At 44.0% G+C, this 20,512-nt stretch overlaps 1 protein-coding gene across 1 annotated transcript in view; it reads right to left on the reverse strand.

The window, feature by feature from the left end:
- Window positions 1–8,398: 8,398 nt before the first annotated feature.
- LOC100443363 (uncharacterized) overlaps window positions 8,399–20,512 on the reverse strand; it is a 61,014-nt gene continuing 48,900 nt past the window's right edge. Inside the window, exon 4 of the mRNA XM_002830089.4 lies at window positions 8,399–8,982. The gene's annotated coding sequence lies outside the window, so the exon portion shown is untranslated. The remainder of the gene's footprint in view (window positions 8,983–20,512) is intronic.

Consider the following 20,512-nt stretch of genomic DNA (forward strand, 5'->3'; position numbering starts at 1 on the left):
ATGAGTGTCACTGTCTTCCACTTCCACATCTTGTTGCAGCGGGAGGTGTTCAGGGGCAATAACATGCGTGGAGCTGTCATCTCCTACGATAACAGTGACTTCTTCTATAATACTTCCTGAAAGATTTGCCTGAGGCTGTTTTAAAGTTAATTTTTTATTTTATTTTTATTTATTTATTTATTTATTTATTTATTTATTTATTTATTTATTTTTGAGACGGAGTCTCTCTCTGTAGCCCAGGCTGGGGTGCAGTGGCACCATCTCGGCTCACTGCAAGCTCCGCCTCCAGGGTTCACGCCATTCTCCTGTCTCAGCCTTCAGAGTAGCTGGGACTACAGGTGCCTGCCACCACACCCAGCTAATTTTTTGTATTTTTAGTAGAGACGGCGTTTCGCCGTGTTAGCCAGGATGGTCTCGATCTCCTGACCTCGTGATCTGCCCTCCTCGGCCTCCCAAAGTGCTGGGATTACAGGCATGAGCCATTGCCCGGCCTAAAGTTAACTTTTTAAAAATAAGTAGTAGAAGTGCACTTTAAAATAAGGATTAAAAATATAGCATAATAAACACGTAAACCAATAACATAGTCTTTTATTGTCATTACCACATATTACGTACTGTACATAATTGTACTGCTATACTTTAATATGATTGGCAGTGCTGTAGGCTTGTTTATGCCAGCATCCACACAAGCATGTTAGTAAGGTGTTTCACTATGACATTAGGAGGGCTATAACATCACTAGTAATAGGAATTTTTCGTCTCTATAATCTTATGAGACCACCGTTGTATACCAAAAGGTTGTTATGTGGTGCATGACTGTACATGATTTGCTGATATTTTGTTGAAACCATATGTATGAATTTGGAGTTATATTATTGAATGTTTTTAACTATTAATATTAATTTGGTTTTGTAAGGGACATGGGAATATTTAGGTCATCTATTTCTTCTTGGGTAAGTCTTGATAGTTTGTGGCTTTCAAGAAATAGGCCCATTTCAGCTAAGTTGTCAAATTTAAGTGGATAGAGTTGTTCATAGTATCTTTTATTATCCATTTGTGTCTGTGTGGTCTGTAGTAATATTCCAATACTTTTACTCTAGAGATTGGTAATTTGTGTCTTCTCTCTATTTTTCTTAGTTAATCTGGCTAGAGGTTTATCAATTTTATTGATCTTTTCACAGAAACAGCTTTTGGTTTGATTGATTTTCTCTATTATTTTTCTGTTTTCAATTTTATTGATTTCTGGCCTTATCTTTATTATTTCCTTTCTTCTGATTGCTTTGGGTTTATTTTGCTCCTTTTTCTAGTTCTTTAAATTGGAAACTTAGATTGTTGATTTGACACTTTCCTTCTTTTCAAATGTAATTATTTAATGATATACATTTTTCTTCTGAACACTGCTTTAGCAGCATCCCACAAACTTTGAGATGTATTTTCATTTTCTTTCAGTTAAAAATTTTGTAATTTCCCTCGAGACTTCCACACTGACTTACGGATTATTTAGAAAGGTCTTTTTAAAAAATTTCTAAGTGTTAGGGGAATTTTCCAGATAATTTTCCTATGTTAATTTTTAATTTAAGTCCATTATGTTCAGAGACATTCTTAGGGTGATTTACTCTTTTAAACTGTTAGGGTTTGTTTTATGGCAAAGAATATGATCTATTTTGGTGACTGTTCCTTCAACATTTGAAAAGAATGTGAATTCTGCTGTTCTTGAATGGAGTATTCTGCAAATGTCAATTACATGAGTTCACTGATGGTGTTGTCCAGTTCTCCTCTGTTCTTGCTGATTCTCTGTGTACTTGTCCTATCAGCTCCTGAGTGAGTAGTGTTCACATCTCCAACTCTAATTGTGGGCTTGTCATTTCTCTTTTCAGTTCTAGCAGTTTTTGCATCACATATTTTGAAACTCTGTTGTTAGATACATACATCTTTAAGAGTGTTATGACTTCTTTGTGATTGATGCTTTTTCATTATTTAAAACCCTCTTGATCTCTGGTAATTTTCTTTTCTCTAAAGTCTACTTTGTCTGATATTAACAGAGCCACTCCAGTGACTTTTCTTTTTATTAGTATTTCCATGGTATATTATTTTTCATCCTCTTACTTTTAACTACCTATGTCCTTATATTAAAAATGGAATTCTTGTAGACACTTACAGTTGAATCTTGTTTTTTTTTCTTTTTTTTTTTTTTGGTCCAAATCTGGCAATCTCTGTCCTTTAACTGGTGTGTGGTATGTTTAGACAATTTTGCTTTACTGTAATTATTGATAAGTTTGAATTTAGGTCTACTTTTTTTTCAACTCTCTTTTTCTTTGCTGTATTTTCCCTTTCCTGGCTTCTTTTGGAGTATTTGAATACTTTTTAGTATTCCATTAAAAATTTTCTATTATTATTTTACTGTATCTCTTTGTATACAGTTTTTAGTGGTTGCTCTAAGGATTATAATATACATACATGATTTTACAGTTTACTAGAATCAATGTTTTACTACTTCTGGTCTTATGTGTAACCTTATCATGAAATGGGTCCCTGGGTCCTCCTATTATGTTGTATTTCTTATACATACTACCTCTGTATGTAACCCAGCAAAACAATGCTATAATAACTTTTTGCTTTCAACTGTCATTTCTTTTTTTCTTTTTTCTTTTCTTTTTTTTTTTTTTTTTGAGACAGAGTCTCTCTCTGTTGCCCAAGCTGGGGGGCAGTGGCGTGATCTCAGTTCACTGCAACCTCCGCCTCCCGGGTTCAAGAGATTCTTGTGCCTCAGCCTCCTGAGTAGCTGGGATTACAGGCATGCACCACCACACCTGGCTAATTTTTGTATTTTATTTTTAGTAGAGATGGGGTTTCTCCATGTTGGCCAGGCTGATCTCTAACTCCTGGCCTCAAACTATCTGCCCGCCTTGGCCTCCCAAAGTGCTGGGATTGCAGGCATGAGCCACTGTGCCCAGCCTATTTTAAAGTTAAGAGGAGAAAGACAATCTATCTATCCAGATATTTACCATTCTTATTGCTCCTTCTTTAGCACTCATGTTCCAAGTTTCCTTCTGGCATTATTTCCTTTCCTTCTGAAGAACTTCTAATAGTTCTTTTAGAACAGATATTCTGGTGACAAAATCTTCATCCAAGAATGCCTTTATTTTGTTGTCACTCCTGAGGGATATTTTTGCTGGATATAGCATTCTGGGTTGACAATTCTTTTATCTCTTTAAAATGTTTTTATACCTCCTCTTGTCCTCCATGATTCCTAATGAGAAATCTGCAGTCATTTGGATAATTGTTTCTCTATATGTCATACGTTATTTTTCTCTGGCTGCTTTTGAGGTGATTTGTTTTTTAGACTCAGAGTCTTGCTTTGTTGCCCTGGCTAGAGTGCAGTGGCATGATCATAGCTCACTGTAGTCTTGACCTCCTGGGCTCAAATGATCTTCCCATCTCAGCCTCCCAAGTAGCTAGGGCTACAGGCATGCATCACCACACTCAGCTAATTTTTAACTTTTCTGTAGAAGCAGAGTCTCCCTATATTACCCAGTCTGGGCCCAAACTCCTGGCCTCAAGTGATTCTCCTACCTCAGCCTCCCAAAGTGCTGGGATTACAGGCTTGAGCTACTGTGTCCAGCCAAGATTTTTTTATTTGTCTTAAACATTCAGCAATTTTTATTATAATATGCTTGAGCATGGATTTCTCAATTTATTCTGTTAGGATTTGCTTATTTTCTTGAGTCAAGTTTGTGTGTTTCACAAACTATGGGAATTTTACAGCCATTATGTTTTTAATACTTCTTTTTTCTGTACCACATGCTTTTCTCTCTCCTTCTGGGACACCACTAACATGAAAGTAGACCTTTCTATATTGCCCCGTAGGTTACTGAGGCTTTGTTCATTTTTTCAATTTTTTTGATTGGATAATTTCCATTAATCTGTTTTCAAGTTCACTGACTCCCCTCTGTTATTTCCACTGTGCTATTGAGTTTATCAAGTAGCCACATTTAAAAATTTTGGTTATTGTGTTTCTCAGTTCTCAAATTTAATTTGGTTCTTTTTTATAGCTTCTATTTTTCTACTGAGACTTCTCAGCTTTTCATTCATTTCAACGGTGTTTGCCTTCTTGGATTATAATACTTACCTTAAAGTCTTTGTCTAATCATTTTAATATCTAGACCCTCTTGCCATTGACATCTGTTGTGTTTTTTACCTGAAATTGTTAAACTTTTTCTTGGTTCTTTATATGTGGAGTACTTTTTTATTGTATCCTGGCCATTGAAATATCATGGTATGAGACTCTGGGTCTCGTATTTGTTTAAATCCTATATAGAATGCTGATCGTTGTTATTATTTTTAGCCAGGAAATTGACCCACTTAGTTTTGGGCTACAAGTTTTGATCCACTTTCTGTAGGCTGTAGTTTCATTATCAGTTTAGTTTACAGAGGATTTCTGGTGCTAGTCAGATGTATTCTGCATATTTACTGTCCATTGGCCAGCCTGGGATCTTGGTGGTGGTCTGTTCTTTAGTTCAGTTCTCAAAGTCTTTGGTGTATGTTTAGGATTGGATGCATATATGCTTATTTCAGGGATAAGCCCAGGAATACATAGACTACTTTATTAGATCGCTTTCTTCAGCTGCCTTCTGAGGGTAAGTGGCAGAGAGAGAGAGAGAGAGACATACATCAGCAGGTGAGCACCCAGAGCTGACGATGCTGAGAATCCTTAGCCAGTCTAGGGGATATTGTTTGAGCCCATGGTCAATCTGTGCTTGGTCTCCAGACTTCTCAATCACTTGTGCCAATAATTTTTTTATTTCCTAAACTAGGTGAGATCAGGTCTAGTAAAAGAATTCTGAGTAATATGTATGCCTCTTGTGAGCATGGCAGCCATGGTGGTGAATGAGATTGTGGAATAAGAATGTGTCGAGAGAGAAGAAAAGAGAAGCCCGTTTTAAAAGATAGGTAGGAAGAGGAGCCTGTGGAAGAGAATGAGAGGAGTGCTTAGAGACACAGGCGAGTTCTTTGTCATGAAAGCCCCAGAAAGAGAGTGAGTCAAGAAATGGAGAGTAATTAACAGCGTAAAATACTTGTAGGGGATCAGTCAAGATAAGAACTGAGAAGGGCCCTTGGAATCTATCAACATGAGGCTGTTGACAAAACAGTTGTAGTTACCACACTAGAAGAGTCCTTTGAAATCATATCCTACACCCTCTTCTGCAGATGAGGCAAGTGAGGTAATGAGCTACTTAGTTTTCTAGTTTTGTTTTTTTAAGTGGCAGATACAGAATTACAATAAGTAGAGGTCAAGGCTCTAAGGATATTTAAAGGTCGCCTGCTCTGATTCCTTATCCAGTACTTGAGTCTCCTGTACAACAGCTCTCTGAAGCCTGTGCTTAAATGCATCTACTGGGAGAGAACTCAGTTCCCAGTTCTAATGAGAGCCTCAGTGTCTGATTCTTTATACCTTGTTCTCTTATACCACAGGGCAGACACATGCCGGGAGATTGTCTGCATCCTGAGCTGATCCTGGTGGAAGCTGATTGGATTTGAGAACTCAGAAGATTCGGTCAGGTTTTGAGTTTTAAGAAGGCTCTTGGCCTAAATGAAACCCTCTCCTCATAACTCCGGCCACTCCCTAAATAAAGCCAGATCCTTAGGGAATTCCAGGACCAGGGTATTCCAGGTCCAGGATAACATTTCCACATGGGTGTTCATAGGCACCTCCAGCCCAATACATGAAAAGGTGAGCGCATCACCTTCCCCTGCCAAAACCTGTTTTTATTCTTGAGACTCTGACTCCTCTGCCATCCAGGTGCTCAAGACAGAACTCTGGAGGTCTCCTTGATTCTTCTCTCTCCTCTATTCCTCATTTTAAAATGAATCATTATTATTCTTCCCAGGCATCTCTGAAACTTGTCAATTTCTTCCTACTCCATCATACCTCTCAAGTACAGGCCACCATTACCTCCTGTGTGGACAATGATCAGCCTTCCAACTGGTTTCCTGCTTCTAGTGTCTTCCCATATAACCTGTTCTCCACATTGAAGCCTATCACCTCCATGCTCAAAATCATTCAGTGCCTTCCCATAGCTCTCAGGATAAAATACAGGCTCCCTAACATGGCAAGAGTTTGTCCTTAATTCTAGGGCTTCTGCCTGCTCTGTAGCCTCATCTTGTGCCTCTCTTTCTCACTCACTTTCTGCACTTCATTGACAAAGCCATGCTATTTTTCTCTTTCAGTGCTTTTCGCTATTCCCATTCTTGGAGCTCCTTTCTGTCACCTTCTCTAATACTGCTTATACATTCTTAAGATCTTTGTTTGGATATCACCTTCTCAATAAAGCCTTCCTTAACTAACCCCCGCCCATCATAGGTAGGATTGTTGCCATCCTTGTCCTCTCACAGGTCCTTGGGATGCCTGTATTATGTAACTTTTACTATTCTCTGGTTATCTGCTTTGAATCTTTCTCCCCATTTGACTCTAAGGCCCAGGAGAACAGGGAATATGTCTGCCCTCCTTCTCACGGTATTTTTACTGCCTGGCACAGTGCCTAGCACACAGAGTGTGTTAAGCGTGTACAATCCTATGGTTTAATTATTTATTTAATGCTTTTGGTGTTGTTGGCACCACTTGGATGAAAAGAAGCTGGGCTCAGATGAATTAGTACACCAAAATTCTTACTGCACCTTACAGAATTCAGATAGACATCCTCTACATTCTCTGCTGTCCCAGGGAGTACTGAGTGTAACAGCTGAGATGGGAGCTATTGTGGCCTCTCCAGAAGACCAACCCTCAAAAGTGTACCCCAGGAGGTCTCATTTCAATACCAAAAACTTCTCCCTGGAATACCAGTAAGCCCTATGATGACATCAGAGCCAACCAGGTTTCTGATTAATGTGAGCTAATTACTATTAGTAAATGTGATTCCAGCGCAGACATAAAGCCTTGGTGGCCTAATCATCCATTCCCTCTTCATTCAGCAAATATTTAATGAGCACCTACTCTGTGCCATTCTCCGTGCTAGGTGCTGAAAACACAAGACAGACAGGGGTCCCTGTCTGTTAGTTAACTTGATAGTGGTCAGGTTGAGCATGGGGCAAGGGAAGGCTGTTAGTTAAATAATTACATAGTGATTGCGATTAGTGCTATGATGTAAAAGTACTGGGTTCTCTAACAGCATATAAAGGGGGTCCTGACGTAGGTCTGGAGAATTGGAAAGGATTTCCCTGAAGCAGTGGCCTAGGTATACACAATTTTTTGCCAGGCCATAAAATGAGCAAGGAGTCTTCCAGGCAGAAGTAGCAGCAGAGCAAAGGGACTTGGCAGTTGGGAAGGAGCATGATGCCTTTTAGTTGCTGAAGGAAAGCAAATGGCAAAGCATTTGAGAGACGAGATGGGCAGAAAGAAGCTAGGGAAGAAATCAGGCCCAGACCATGCCAGGCCTTGTAGGCCACGGTAAGAATTTATAGATTTTATCCAAGAATGATGAAAAGCTCTCACCAAGAACTGTTTGATCCTCTGAGGGAACAGGAGTAGCTGTTGTCAAGTACTTGGCATTTAATTATAATAATACCCATGCATGGTAGGTGTGGTAGTTTTCAAACTTGGCTGTAAATTGACACTCCTCCCACTTAGAGGAGTCTATGTCCCCTCCTCTTAATCTGAGTGGGCTTGTGATGGTTTTGGCCAACAGAGTGTGAAGGAAGTGACACTATGTGACTTGCAAAGCTAGGTCATAAAAGGTCATGCAACTTCTGCCTGTTCACTGGAACACTAGCTTTTAGAATCCTGCTGGAGAGGCCAAGGTAAGTCATTGTAGCTGAACCCAGCCTTTGAGGCAACCCTGCCTGGGACCACGTGAAAAAGCCTCAGGTTATTCCAACCCCTACCCATTTGAGTTTTCCCATCTGAGACCCCAGACATCATGCAGCAGACACAGCCATACCTGTTATGTCCTGTCTAAATTTCTGATCTAAGACTCTGTGAGCATAATCGAATGATTGCTTTGTTATTCCACGAAGTGTTAATGTGGTTTAATATGCAAGAATAGAGAGCTGAAAGAGTAGATATATTATTAGTATTCTCCCATCTTACAAATGAGGAAGCTGAGTTTCAGAAAGATTAAGCAACTCGATCCAGGCTTTGCAGACAGTCAATAGTAGAGCCACGATTGAATCAAGGTCTGGTTAATTGCAAAGCCTGCTCCCTTCTGATGATCCCGGGTGACTCCTACACTGAGTAAGGCTCCCTGACAAAAATCTCCCAAGCTCCCCCGTTACTGCTCTTCAATCTGGAGACCCACTTTGGTCAATCTAGATTTCAATGACTAGGATTTGATTACAGAAACAGCCTTCGTGACACATTTGATTTGCATTCTTTTCAAATAATTGAAAGACATTCACTCTGCAATCGCTTCTTTTCTGACTTTATTTTCCCCTCCACACCCACAGGCAGGAGCCAGATATTTTTGCCAAGCCTGACAAATCTGCTCCTCTCCCCACATTGCCCCCAGTGCACCAGTGCCCACTAGTCCCCTATTAAATCCCAATCAGGGTTGTGAGAGGGCTGATTCAGCTCCCTCTCCCCACCCCCTGGGAAGAGTTAGGGATGAGCAAATCACTTATTGGAGTAATTCTGGGAGCCGAGGCAGAGCCATGGCTGGAAGCCACCCACTAACAAGAAACCCAGGACATCAATCAGCCAAACTGATTTTTCCGCTGCCGCAGCCATTTAAAGTTATCTTTGCTCGAGGCTTTGTCCAAAGTTACTCAATCAGTGGGTTCCTGGGCGATAAGTCACGGCAGCGTCACTGCACTGTCTCTGTGTCCTAGGGCTGCCTCTTTACTCACTTCTCGAGAGGGGTTGAAGTTCATTTGTCGCACTGTAAAAAGAAGAGCTCCTGCACTGCTTGCGCACATATTCTGGTTATAGCGGGAAGATGAAAAAGGATACTGAGGTCTGCTGGGATATCAATACACTTCTCATTTGACGCCCTGCGGAGGCAAGGGAAGGATGTTTTAATTCATTTTATAGCGCCCCCTGCTGGTCGCGTTGTCTAGCTGCAACAAATGCATGATTCAAGCCTTCCGGGGAGCCCCTTATAAGCCATTTGTGGGGTAGGGAGGGGAGCCATTAGCCATACAATCTCCTTTTCCATTTTACATATGGAAAAGTTGAGGCCAGAAAGAAAAACATGATTCCCTCAAGGTTGAATAGTGAGTCAGTGCTATTGTTAGAATCATCCTCTCCCAAGATGGCACCTTTTCTAGGCTCCGAGAGTGCCCAGCGCATAGTTAAGTGGCTCTGCTTGACAGCACAGCATGAAATTGGGAGGTCCTGGATTCAAACCTAAGCTCTGCCGCTTAATAGCTGTCATGAGAAGGGAGTTCTCAGAGACTCAGTTTTCTCATCTATGAAATAGGGGCAAAATAAAAATGGGCAAAATAGGATTTTGTGAAGATTCATTCATCCACACATTTATTAAAAACCTATTGAGTGTCTACTATGGGCCAGGCACCGTGCTGGGTACTTGCGGTATAATGGTGAATAGAACATTGCAGTACCTGTTTTTTGCTTTTTTGTTTGTTTTTAGGGTGGCAGTCTAATGACAGTATTAGATAACATATGCAAATACACGGCATGAATTCAACAACTGTTGAGAAGGGAAACATTTTCCCTTTGAGTCTCCACATTTTCCAAGCATCAGGAGGCTCGGGGCCTCGCCCCAGCTGTATCAGTTTAGGAATATTGATGACTCGAAGAGATTAAGTTATTTAAAGGTCAAGACCACATAAATCTCTGTATTCTTCAGTATGCCTGCCCCCAGGATGTGCTCAGTAAATATTTGTTTGGTTACATGAAAGTCCCACGTTCTGGCTTCCTCGCCTCCCCGGCGGCCAGCCAATCGCTGTCCGTGGTGCTGAAAAGCAAATTCCTGCTACCGAGCATGAGGCGGCGCAGGTGCTGAGGCAGAAAATGGAGCCCAGGGGAAGTGAATAAAGAGAGGAAGAATGAGCCAGCTTTTCACTGACTATAGTGACATCTTCATTTTGCCATCTCTTGGAATCCAAAGCTGATATTCCTTTTTCCAGATGTCCTCACTTGGCATTTCTTGCTAGCTGGAAACACTGGGCAGATAGGTGATGCAGGATGATCATCTCTACAATGGGGGTGGGGGGAGGAGGGGGTACTGGGAGTCCATAGCCCCATAAAGCCCTATTTTAAAGTGTTCTGAAAAAGTGGTGGATTCTTTCTCTAGACTATTCCTGGGCAAGGAAAAGGCAGCAGTCATCGATGCCTTCTCCAGCTGCTTTCATCCATATCTGTCACCAAAGAATGTAGGCAGCTCTGAGTCAGAACTGGCTGTGAAAGTTCTGACTCAGATACTCAGATGTATATGGTAGAGTCATATATGTGATATATAGTAGCCCAAGAGAGATCGTTCTGGGATTAACAGGCTGAAGCTGAATGAGTGTTTCATTTTGACCCATATTTAATATGATAACATTTTTACTTTTTCATGCATTCTATAAATATTTATTGAGTGCTTCCATGGCCTGGAACTGTTATAGGAGCTACAGATATACAGTCAAATACAAGAAAGACAAGATTTCTGGCTTCCTGAAACTTACATTCTAGTGGATGAGAAAAAGAATAAACAAGTACACAAATGTGTAGCATAATTCCAAGCAAGAGGATAGATGATGATAGATAAGGTGCTCTTTTAGATAAGGTGATCATTGGAGGCCTCTTTGAGGAGGTGTCCTTTGAGCACAGATGTGAATGAATTGAGAGAATAAAACATGAAAATATTAGGGGAGGGCAGCATTCTAACTAGAAGCAACAACAAGAGCAAACACCCTAACATGGGAACAAGATGGCATATCCAAGGACCAGAAAGGGAGCCAGTATGAGTGGAGCAGATTAGACGTTAGGGGACACGAAGATGAGATCCTGTAGGTCTTGAGGAGGACAAAGCAGGATGTCTGGAATATGAGAAACACAAAATGACAGTTACTGCTGCACCTGCTATCATTTATTGATCATTGAGTACGTAGTAGGCACTGTGCTAAGCATTTACATATATTAATTTCATACTTGCAACAACCCTATGAGGAAAGTGAAGTTGTTACTCCACTTCACTGATAAGAAAATTGAAGCCCAGAGAGATTAAGCAACTTGCCAAAGATCACACAGCTAGTCCAGGGCCGAGCCAGGCAGTCTGGCTCTGGAGCCCTTCATTGCTCCTAATCACTGTATTCTATTGATAAAAACATCATTACTCAGAGAGGTAAGTGAATTGCCTAGCTAGTTATACACAGCCCAGAAATGATGGATCAGACTTGAATCCTAGGATTCAGCCCTAGGGTATTTCCACTGCACCACACTGCCTCTTTCTATGGTAAAGCAGAATAAAGGAGAGAGGCTGTTCTGTGACACCACCACAGAGGCACGGAGCAATTTTAATGCTGCCAGCGAGCCCCACGGGGATTTTATTTAAATGATGATCTGCACTGTGCAGTTGTCTGATATTCCCTCCCACTTACCTTTCTCAAATGTGAAAACCATGTCACTCCATGCACCCTCCACCAGCACGTAAATGCTTTACCAAGGATGCTGAACCTTGGGATTTCAGGTGTTGAGAAATCTCCCTCCTTAAATACCATTGTTTCAGGGGCTTGTAAAGATGACTCAGAGAGAGAGAGAGAGAGAGAAGCTGCAATGGAAAATTAATGATCTTATCTGAGATGGGACCCAGGCTGAAGGCTCAGCTTTAGGCTGATAAAGGCCCTTCAGCGAGGTCTCCAAGGAGTCCTGAGTTGTCACTGACCAGTTGTTTAAAGAGAATTCAGGAGCAAGGCTCCAAGCTACTTCCATTCTCCACAACTTTTAATATTCCTGAGTGTGTCACAAAACTAGGAGGGTGTGGAGTGTGCGTGTTGAAGGATATGTATGCATGAGTGCTGCTGTTGTTTCTCTGTGTGTGTGTCTATGTGTATTTAGGTGAGGTAGTGATTCTATAAGTTTGTGTGTGAATCTGAGTACTAGTGAGGGTCTGTGTATTTGACCATGCTTATGTGTGGCCGTTCAAAACCAGGTGTATGTATAAGTGTTCGTTTGGTGTTAATCTGTGTATATTGGTCTGTGGGTACTTGTGGGTCTCTGGGTGAGATGAGGGGAGGAATCCTAGATGTTTAGTTAGAAATTGGCAAATGCAGGTAGGCTAGAATAATGGAAGCAGTTACAGTGCAGGTCTTTTTATGCTGCTACTGAGGTCAGAGAAGAAAAAGCAGTGAGGTTAAACCACATAGAAAACCTTTAAAAAGTTTTCATCTTCAATTTGGGAAGGATTGGCTACTATTAATAGTAATAGCAGTTTATAATTAACAATAGTATTGTGGAACCAGTCCCATCAGCTCCCATTTCAAGAATACCTACTGTAATCTTCATTATATTTAGTATCTGCCATTCTCATGACAGCTCTGTGCTTTTCTCCATGTCCATTTCACTGAGGAGGCAACTGGAGCTCAGGGAGGTTGAGTAACTTGCCCAGAGTCACACAGTTAGCAGGAGTGGAGCCCGGAGGAGAACTCAGGCATAATTGACACCAGAGGCTGAGTTTTTTTCCCCTCTCCAGACTGCAATTCTTCACCTACACCAGCCACCACCCCCAGCTCCAGCCAGGCCCCAGCCCTGGAACATGAAGAAGAGGATGGCAGAGCAGGCACAACACAAAGGGGAGAACAAGGTTCTAGGCCCCACTTGTCCATGGAGTTGTGCGGCCTTAAGACAATAGTCTTCCCTCTGCACCTCCATTTCCTCATCACAGAAGTGAGAATCTGGATTCACTGGTCTCCCGCTCTGACAGGGCCACAGGGAAGGGGTCCTTGTGGGTGGTCCTTATATCACCTGTGGAGTGTTGACCTGAAAAAGGGCCTCTGTGTGGAGGCAGAAGAGAAAATTCAAGATATGTGTCCACCTGGCCTAGGGCACTCACTCCTTTCCTTCCCAGTTGCAGGGGATACGCCTGCTTGGGCCTCAGCCCCCATTCCCATCCACTCCCCCTCTTCTCCTTGGTGCACTTTCCTGTATTGCAGAGATAGGAGTTGAAAACTATTTTCCCAGCCTCCCTTGCAGCTAAAGTTCTCGATGTCAATTAGGTTCTGTCAATTATCTACGCTGTGTGAGATTTTGACTCTGGAATTGAAACAGAGGCCGTCTCTCTGCTGCTGTGGCTCTTTCCTCCAGCAGGAGCCATCATGGTGGCATGGGGGTTTTTGCAGCAGCATCTCAGAGTCTGGTGGCCACCTCCATGGGTGTTGAGAGGCAGTTGTGATGACGTCATGGTGGCTCCCCAGTCCCAGCTTCCAGATCCCTGGACCCAAGTGTGACAGTAAGTTCTTGAACTCACTATTTGCAGGGGTGGTCTCCCGTTTGCCTGACTTTCTGATTGCATGGCTGGTTGGTCCGGTAGTATTCTGGGAGTCATTTACAGAGGCCCTGTTGACTCCTCCAGCACCTTCCCTCCCCTAGCACCTTTTAGAGTTCCTTATCCCCTGTGTTAAATCAACTTTTGCTTTAAAAAGCCTGGATGATTTCTTTCAGCTGCACAGAACCCTTTCTGATCACCATGGAGCTCTCCTACTCATCCTTCAAAACCCAGCCTTGGTCTCTAGCTCCAGGATGACTTCCCATATTGAACAGACTGGCTTGGGTACTTCTCCTGTATATCCACACCTCTATCTCAGCCCTGTCCAGGTGGTGCTGAAATTACTGGAAGTACTGTTTACTTCCTATCATCCTTGCCAGCTTGTGATCCCCAGAGGGCAGGAACTGGGTCATCTTAGCCATGCAGCTGAGTGTTTAGCAGAGAACCTGGCCTATAATACATACTCCAGGTGTCTTGTGGAATGAATACAGAAAAGGCCACAATTTGTCAGCTCAATAGGATTTAGGAGAAACTATAAGATTTATGACTGAGAAAAAAGCAGTTTAATCTCCTCCTTTGGCAAAAAGAAACTCACCCGGCATAAAGAGCTATTATTAGGAATGATGTACATTATGGGGCTCATGGGATGATGAGGAGCAGGTCTTAGATGAAGGATCTCATTTCAGATCAAATACCCAGGATCTCCGGGCAGGTCTGTCCTCTTGCTGATGCCCAGGCTGCTGCTGAGGAATTAGGAGATGGTGGCTTTTGAGAGGTAGCTTGATGAGTGAAAAGAGCCCTGGCTTTTGAGGCAGACAGACCGGGGTTTATATCCTAGCTGTACCACATTCTGTGTAACCTCAGACAGGTGACTGAGCCCTCAGCTCGGTTTCCTCATCTGCAAAGGGGAGCTAATGATGTTTACCTCCTAGAGTGGTTGTGAGGGTTAAATGAGATAGTTTAGGAGATGTGCCTGGCACTTAGCAGAGACTTGATGAGTGGAGGCTGTGATTAGATTTTAGTGATGTGAGATGTAAGGTTTTTCTCTTTTGTGCAGGGGGCTAAAAATAGTTCACATTATTACCCAGTGAAGTCTAGACCAGGCATCCAATCCTGCCACTGACCTCTTGTTCGACTGGCAGCAGAGGTCAGGCGCATGTTCCAGATACGTGGTCATAAATGTGAAGCCTGTAGTCCAGACCCAGAACATAGTAGGTGCTCAGTAAACAGGTGTCCCTCCTTACCATGTGCTGGTCAAATTCTTGTTCAGGTCTTGGTCCCAGAAGGCTAGGAAGGACAGAGGAGCATCATGGGTGGATGTGACAAAGCAGAAAGGGGCACAGACTTTGGAGCTATACAGATCTTGATGTGAGTCCTGACTCTGTCCCTGTCCTGCTGCGCTACTTAGGAAGTCATTTCATCTCTCACTGTCTCAGTTTCTTCATCTGCAAAGTAGAACTTACAGTGCCTGCCTAACTGGGCTACTGAGAAGTTACTAAAGATCATGTATCCCTGTTCTTAGCATTCTGCCTGGCACAGGGTGACTCTCAGTGGATAATAGCATGTATGCATTTGCTGTTTTTGGGTTTCAGCTTGCCTCTGTGAGGTAGTCGTGCAAAGCATGGCCTTTGCAGTCAGAGGAACTTGGGGTCTATTCCATTTGTGAGCTGTATGACCTCAGGCAAGTGGCCACCTCTCTGAGTTCAGTTTCTTCCTCTGGCAGATGAAGGCAAAAATAGCACCTACCTTGTTGATTTGCTATGAGGATTAAATGAGATAATAATACATAGAGACGAACTAGCAGAGTGATGGGCATCAAGTAGACGGACAATAACTATCAGCTCAGAGTGTGGAAGTTGTGCTGCCAGCTGAGGCAAAATAGGAGAGAAGGTGAAGTTTTGCCCTTTGGGAATGGGTAGTTCGGTGGATTCATAATGCTGTTGCAACCATTACCACTATCTATACCAGAACGTTTTCATCACCCCAAGCAGAAACTCCATGCCATTTAAGCAATAACTCCCCACTTCCCCCTCCGCCTAGCTCTTGGTAAACTTTACTCTGCTTTTTCTCTCTATGAATTTTCCTGTTCTACGTATCTCATAGAAGTGGAATCGTACAGTATTTGTCCTTTCGCGTTTGGTTTATTTCGCTTAGCGTAATGTTTTCAAAGTTTGCCCATTCTGTAGCATGATCCAAACTTCATTCCTTTATATAACTAAATAATTATTTGTTGCATGTGCATCTGCCACATGTTGTTTATCTATTTTGCTGTTGATGAACACTCAGATTGTTTTTAACTTTTGCTGATTGTGAATAATGCTGGTATAGGCTGGGCATGGTGATCACACTTGCAGTCCTAGCACTTTGGGAGGCTGAAGTGGGAGGATCACTTGAGGCCAGGAGTTTGGGACCAGCCTGGGCAACATAATGAGACCCTGTCCCTAAAATAAATAAATAAATAAATAAATAAATAAATAAATAAATAAGCTGGCTTACAGGGAACTGTGATCACATTACTACACTCCAGCCTGGGTGATAGAGTGAAACACTGTCTCTAAATTAATGGTGGTGATGATGATGATAATGATGCTGTAAACATTGGTGTACAAGTATCTGTTTGAGTCCTTATTTTCAATTATTTTGGGTATATATGTAGGAGCAAAATTGCTGGGTCATATGGTAATTCTATGTTTAACATTTTGAGGAAACATCGAATTTTTTTTTCCATAGCACTGTACCATTTTACATTCCAGCATAACACATGAAGTTTTCAATGTCTCCATTTCCTTGACTTTGGCTCTTTGAGGTGCATTAGGAGACCAATCTTTGTTTGGCAAACTCCTATTCATCCTTCAAAACCCACCTCAGAGTTTGCCTACTCAGGGGTCCCCAGACAGAGTACATCACTGCTGCCTCTGTATCTTGCGTTGCTTTGCTTTTGCTCCCACTCCATGGTGTTTTATGCCAACAGTATCCCTTATTGGACTGTGAGCTTGTTGAGCATAGGAATCATGTTGGATTTGAATCTGAGTCACCAGCACCAGAGCATCAAGAAATGCTCATGAGCCAGATTAAATGATTAAGTTCCCTCCAGATCTCTGAGTTCTCTGTCCACATGGAGAGCCATTGCCAACCCTTTCCAGCCTCCAAACGTGCTTCAGATAAAGTGCTATGTTGACCTGGCTCTTGGGGTCCTGTGTGGCTTCTTCTCCATTTCCCAACTTTCACTCTGTGCTCCAGCCACACTGAACCATTTGTTGTTCTCTTAGTCACTAACTCAACAAATGTGTACTGAGCACCTACAATGTGCCAGGCAAGACAAAATGCCTACCTCCCTAGAGTTTACACTCCACCAGTGGAAACAGGCAATAATCAGATAAACCAATAAATATAGTGTATCAGGGAGGAATAAATGCTGTGGAGACTGACAGAGGTGGGTGAGGGATGGAGAGGGACAGAACACAGGGCGTGCAGAAGAGAACCTGTTTTAGGAAGTGATGTTTAAGCCCAAAGCCAGATGCAGTGATGGAAGGAATATGGGGAAAAGTGTGTTCCTCAGAGAAGGCACAGCAAGCACAAAGTCCCTGAGGCAGGAACGTGCTTGGTATGTTTGGGGAGCAGCAGGGAGGCCAGGGCAGCTGCAGGAAGCGGGGAAGACAGGAGGTCAGCAGAGAGTAGACCCTCCAAGTGAGGCATGTGGATTTCTTTCAAGTCAGATGAAAACCACTGGGGTGTTTCAAGCAGGGGTGAAGTACAATCTGAGTTGCTTTTTTTTTTTTTTTTTGAGACAAGGTTTCACTCTTTTCATCCAGGCTGGAGAGCAATGGCATGATCTCCACTCACTGCAACCTCCACCTCCCAGGTTAAAGTGATTCTCCTGCCTCAGCCTCCCAAGTAGCTAGGATTACAGGCGCCCACCACCATGCCTGGCTAATTTTTGTATTTTTAGTAGAGACAGGATTTCACCATGTTGGCCAGACTGGTCTTGAACTCCTGACCTCAGGTGATCCACCTGCCTCGGCCTCCCAAAGTGCTGTGATTACAGGTATAAACCACAGCACCTGGCCTGAGTTGCATTTAAAAGAATCTCTCTGGCTGCTGAGGAGCGAATAGTAGGCTGGGTAAGGGCAGAGGAAGAGGCCAGCCATCTAGGAGAGAAGTGACAGCGACCAGGGGCCCAGGTGATAGAGTCAGAAGCAGTGAAGAGGAGGTGTCAGGGCAAAAGAAAGAGGAGAGTCAAAAGCGACTCCCCAACCGTCCCACTCAACTCTTCTTGCTTCTAGGCCTTTGCCTAAGCTGTTCCCTCTGCCTGAGATGCCCTTTCCTGCCCTCTGCCTGGAAAATGCCCACCTGTGCCTCAGTCTTCACCTTCACGCTCACTTTCTCCAGGAAGCCTTCTCCCAAGTCTTCAGCAGGCTGGTTGGGAGCCCCTCTTCTGTTCCCACAGTATTCCAGGTCTCCTAGCCCCTACTTGCCATACTGCTGTGAGTGGCTGTTCCTATATCTGCCCCTCAACCTGGATCATGAGGACAAAGAGGGCAAAGTTGTGTGTGGCATGTTAAGCCCTAAGGGCTCAGCACTGAGAATGGCACATTGAGATGTTTCAATATAGAAATATAGAAGAAGAGGAAGAAGGAGGAGAAGAAGAAGAGGAAGAAGAAGGAGAAGAAGAAGAGGAAGAAGAAGAAGAAGAAGAAGAAGAAGAAGAAGAAGAAGAAGAAGAAGAAGAAGAAGAAGAAGAAGAAGAAGAGGAAGAAGAAGAAGAAGGAGCTGCAGCAGAAGGGAAAGAAAGAGAGAGAGAGAATGAGCACAGCTCCTCACTCCCTCTTGCAGCAGCGAGGCACAAACACGACGGCTGGGGCAGTGGGAGTCTCTCACCCGCTCGCCCACCCAGCCCCAGTGTGGACATTCACGCTGGACACATGGCAGCATGAAAAATGATTTGGGAGACTCGACACTGACCAGAGGACCGGAAATTAATCCCACTGAAGTCCTCCTGAGTGATCCATGTTGCCGGCCGCCGCTTTTCCAGGCCAACAGGTGAATAGAGAACACACACAGAGCTCCAAGCATGAAGCAGAGCAGGGAGGAGAATTCCAGATGCAGCGCAGCTCATGGCTGGGGCACAAGCCTGGAGTTGGATTGCCTGGGATCAGGCTGTGCTCTGCCACTTTCTAGCTGTGTGGCTTTGTGTGAGTGACTTAACTTCTCCCAGCCTCTGTTTCCTTCTCTGTAAGGTGGGGGCAGGAATTGCATCTAATGGCAGAATGGTGGGGAGAATCAGGTGTTGATTGGTGTCAAGGGTTTACAATGATGCCCGGTAGCAGACAGCCCTTCAGAAATGCTGGCTTTGTTTCTTAACTTTTCTGTCTTCCAGCCTGTGCTTCCTGAATCCTACCTAATGGAATGATTTGAGGACTGGTTGTGTTAAGTATATCCTTTTCTTTATTGTTTGCCTTTTGCCCACCTCGAGATCTGCAGTAGATACTGGTCATGCACAGACGATGTGCAGGGAAGGGAGCATGCTAGAGCTTTGGAATGAGCCCTGACATCTGTATAAAAGCTAGCAGCATCCTCCTGTCTTCAGAAGATGGCTCAGGTGCTCAGAGAGGTGAAGTATCCATCAGTTGTCACACAGTGATGAAGCAGTGGCGTCGGGATCTAAGCCCAAGTGAGCCTGGCTGAGCCATGGTACCCACCCCCAGGGCTGCTGCCCACAGGGCCAGCACCATGATTGGTGCATCACTGAGCCCAGGAGAGAAGGTGAGCTTTATGGCAAGGTTCTCCAGGACTAAGGGGGAAGGCTGCTCCTGGCCTTCTCCTACGTGTGTGTGTGTGTGTGTAAAGGAGGCTGCGGAAGGAGAGGAAAAGCAAATGCAGGAACTATTTGCTCTTGAGGTGACAGTAGACTCAGGGGGTGAAGGATATTAAACATCAATGGCTTAATGAGGATTATCCACGAGTGTCTCTACTCTCACCGCCCCGACTTCCCTCTGGTGAATAACAGTCAGGAGAGGCCCCTGTTCCTCTGCTCTTCCAGTGCTTGCTGACTTCCAGCCATGGGAGCCATTGTACTCCCTCTCTAAGAGTCTCTGTGTATTCGAAGGTTATTACCAAGAGCTTATAGAGGCAGAGGTTAGGAGGAGAAGGAGGAAACGAAAAATGAGGATAGAGAGCAGCTGGAGTGAGGCTTTGGCCTTGGGGATGAAGAAGACGCTCAGTCCTGGGCTCCCAGATTCCCAGGGTGGCAACGAATAGACTCCACTCATGTCCTCTGGCCACCATGCAAGAAGCCAGCCTGAGATGTGGCCAAGTGCTTGCTGACCCTGCGCACTGGCTATCACACACTGGGCAGGGGCTTCCACATAGGGCACCAGGAGTCGCTTGCACCCACCAGTCAGACCCCTTGTGCTGCCTCGGGAAGAGGAGACAGGGAGGAGAAGGAAAGTGAGGCTGTGGGTCCAGAGGGGAGTGTGGCGGGGCTGCAGCTTTGGGATCTGAGGGATGGGTCTCGGTTCTTCCTCCCTCCTTGGGCGGCTGGGGCCTCTCTGAACTTCTGCTGCCTTCTCCATCTGAGGACGCATTGTGAGATCCACACCACAGGTTTTCTTGTTGTGAGGATGTGATGGAATGTGGAAATGTCTGAGGCATAATAGGTGCTCAGCAAACAGCCCCTTCTACCCTCCTCCTTATGTGAGAGTTTAATGAGCCAGGTGCAGGGAGAGGAGGATGCCCAGGAGAACCTGCTGCATCAAAGCTGGAGTGATGTGGTTTATCAGGAATGATGGGAGCAGAACACTCGCTCCATACCTGCAGCTTTAAGTGCTATTGACACATCCTCCTTTCGCCCTCACAAGAGCCCAAGAGCCCCATGATACTGTTGTCCCCATTGTACAGATGAGCAATTAGAGGTTGAAGTTGGCAGCTTATCCAAGTTCTCTCCGATGGTGAGTGGCAGACCTGAGAGTCAAACTCACATCTTAAATGTCATTAAGCACAGCCTGTGTGTGGAGAGGCTGAGTCCTAGAGAAGGAAACTGGCCCCACCCCTCAGTGTGGGCAGATTCAAGCCTGGGGAGAGGCAAGGAAGGGAGC

This window comes from Pongo abelii, chromosome 21 (genome assembly GCF_028885655.2).
Source record: "Pongo abelii isolate AG06213 chromosome 21, NHGRI_mPonAbe1-v2.0_pri, whole genome shotgun sequence".
Lineage (NCBI taxonomy): Eukaryota > Metazoa > Chordata > Mammalia > Primates > Hominidae > Pongo > Pongo abelii.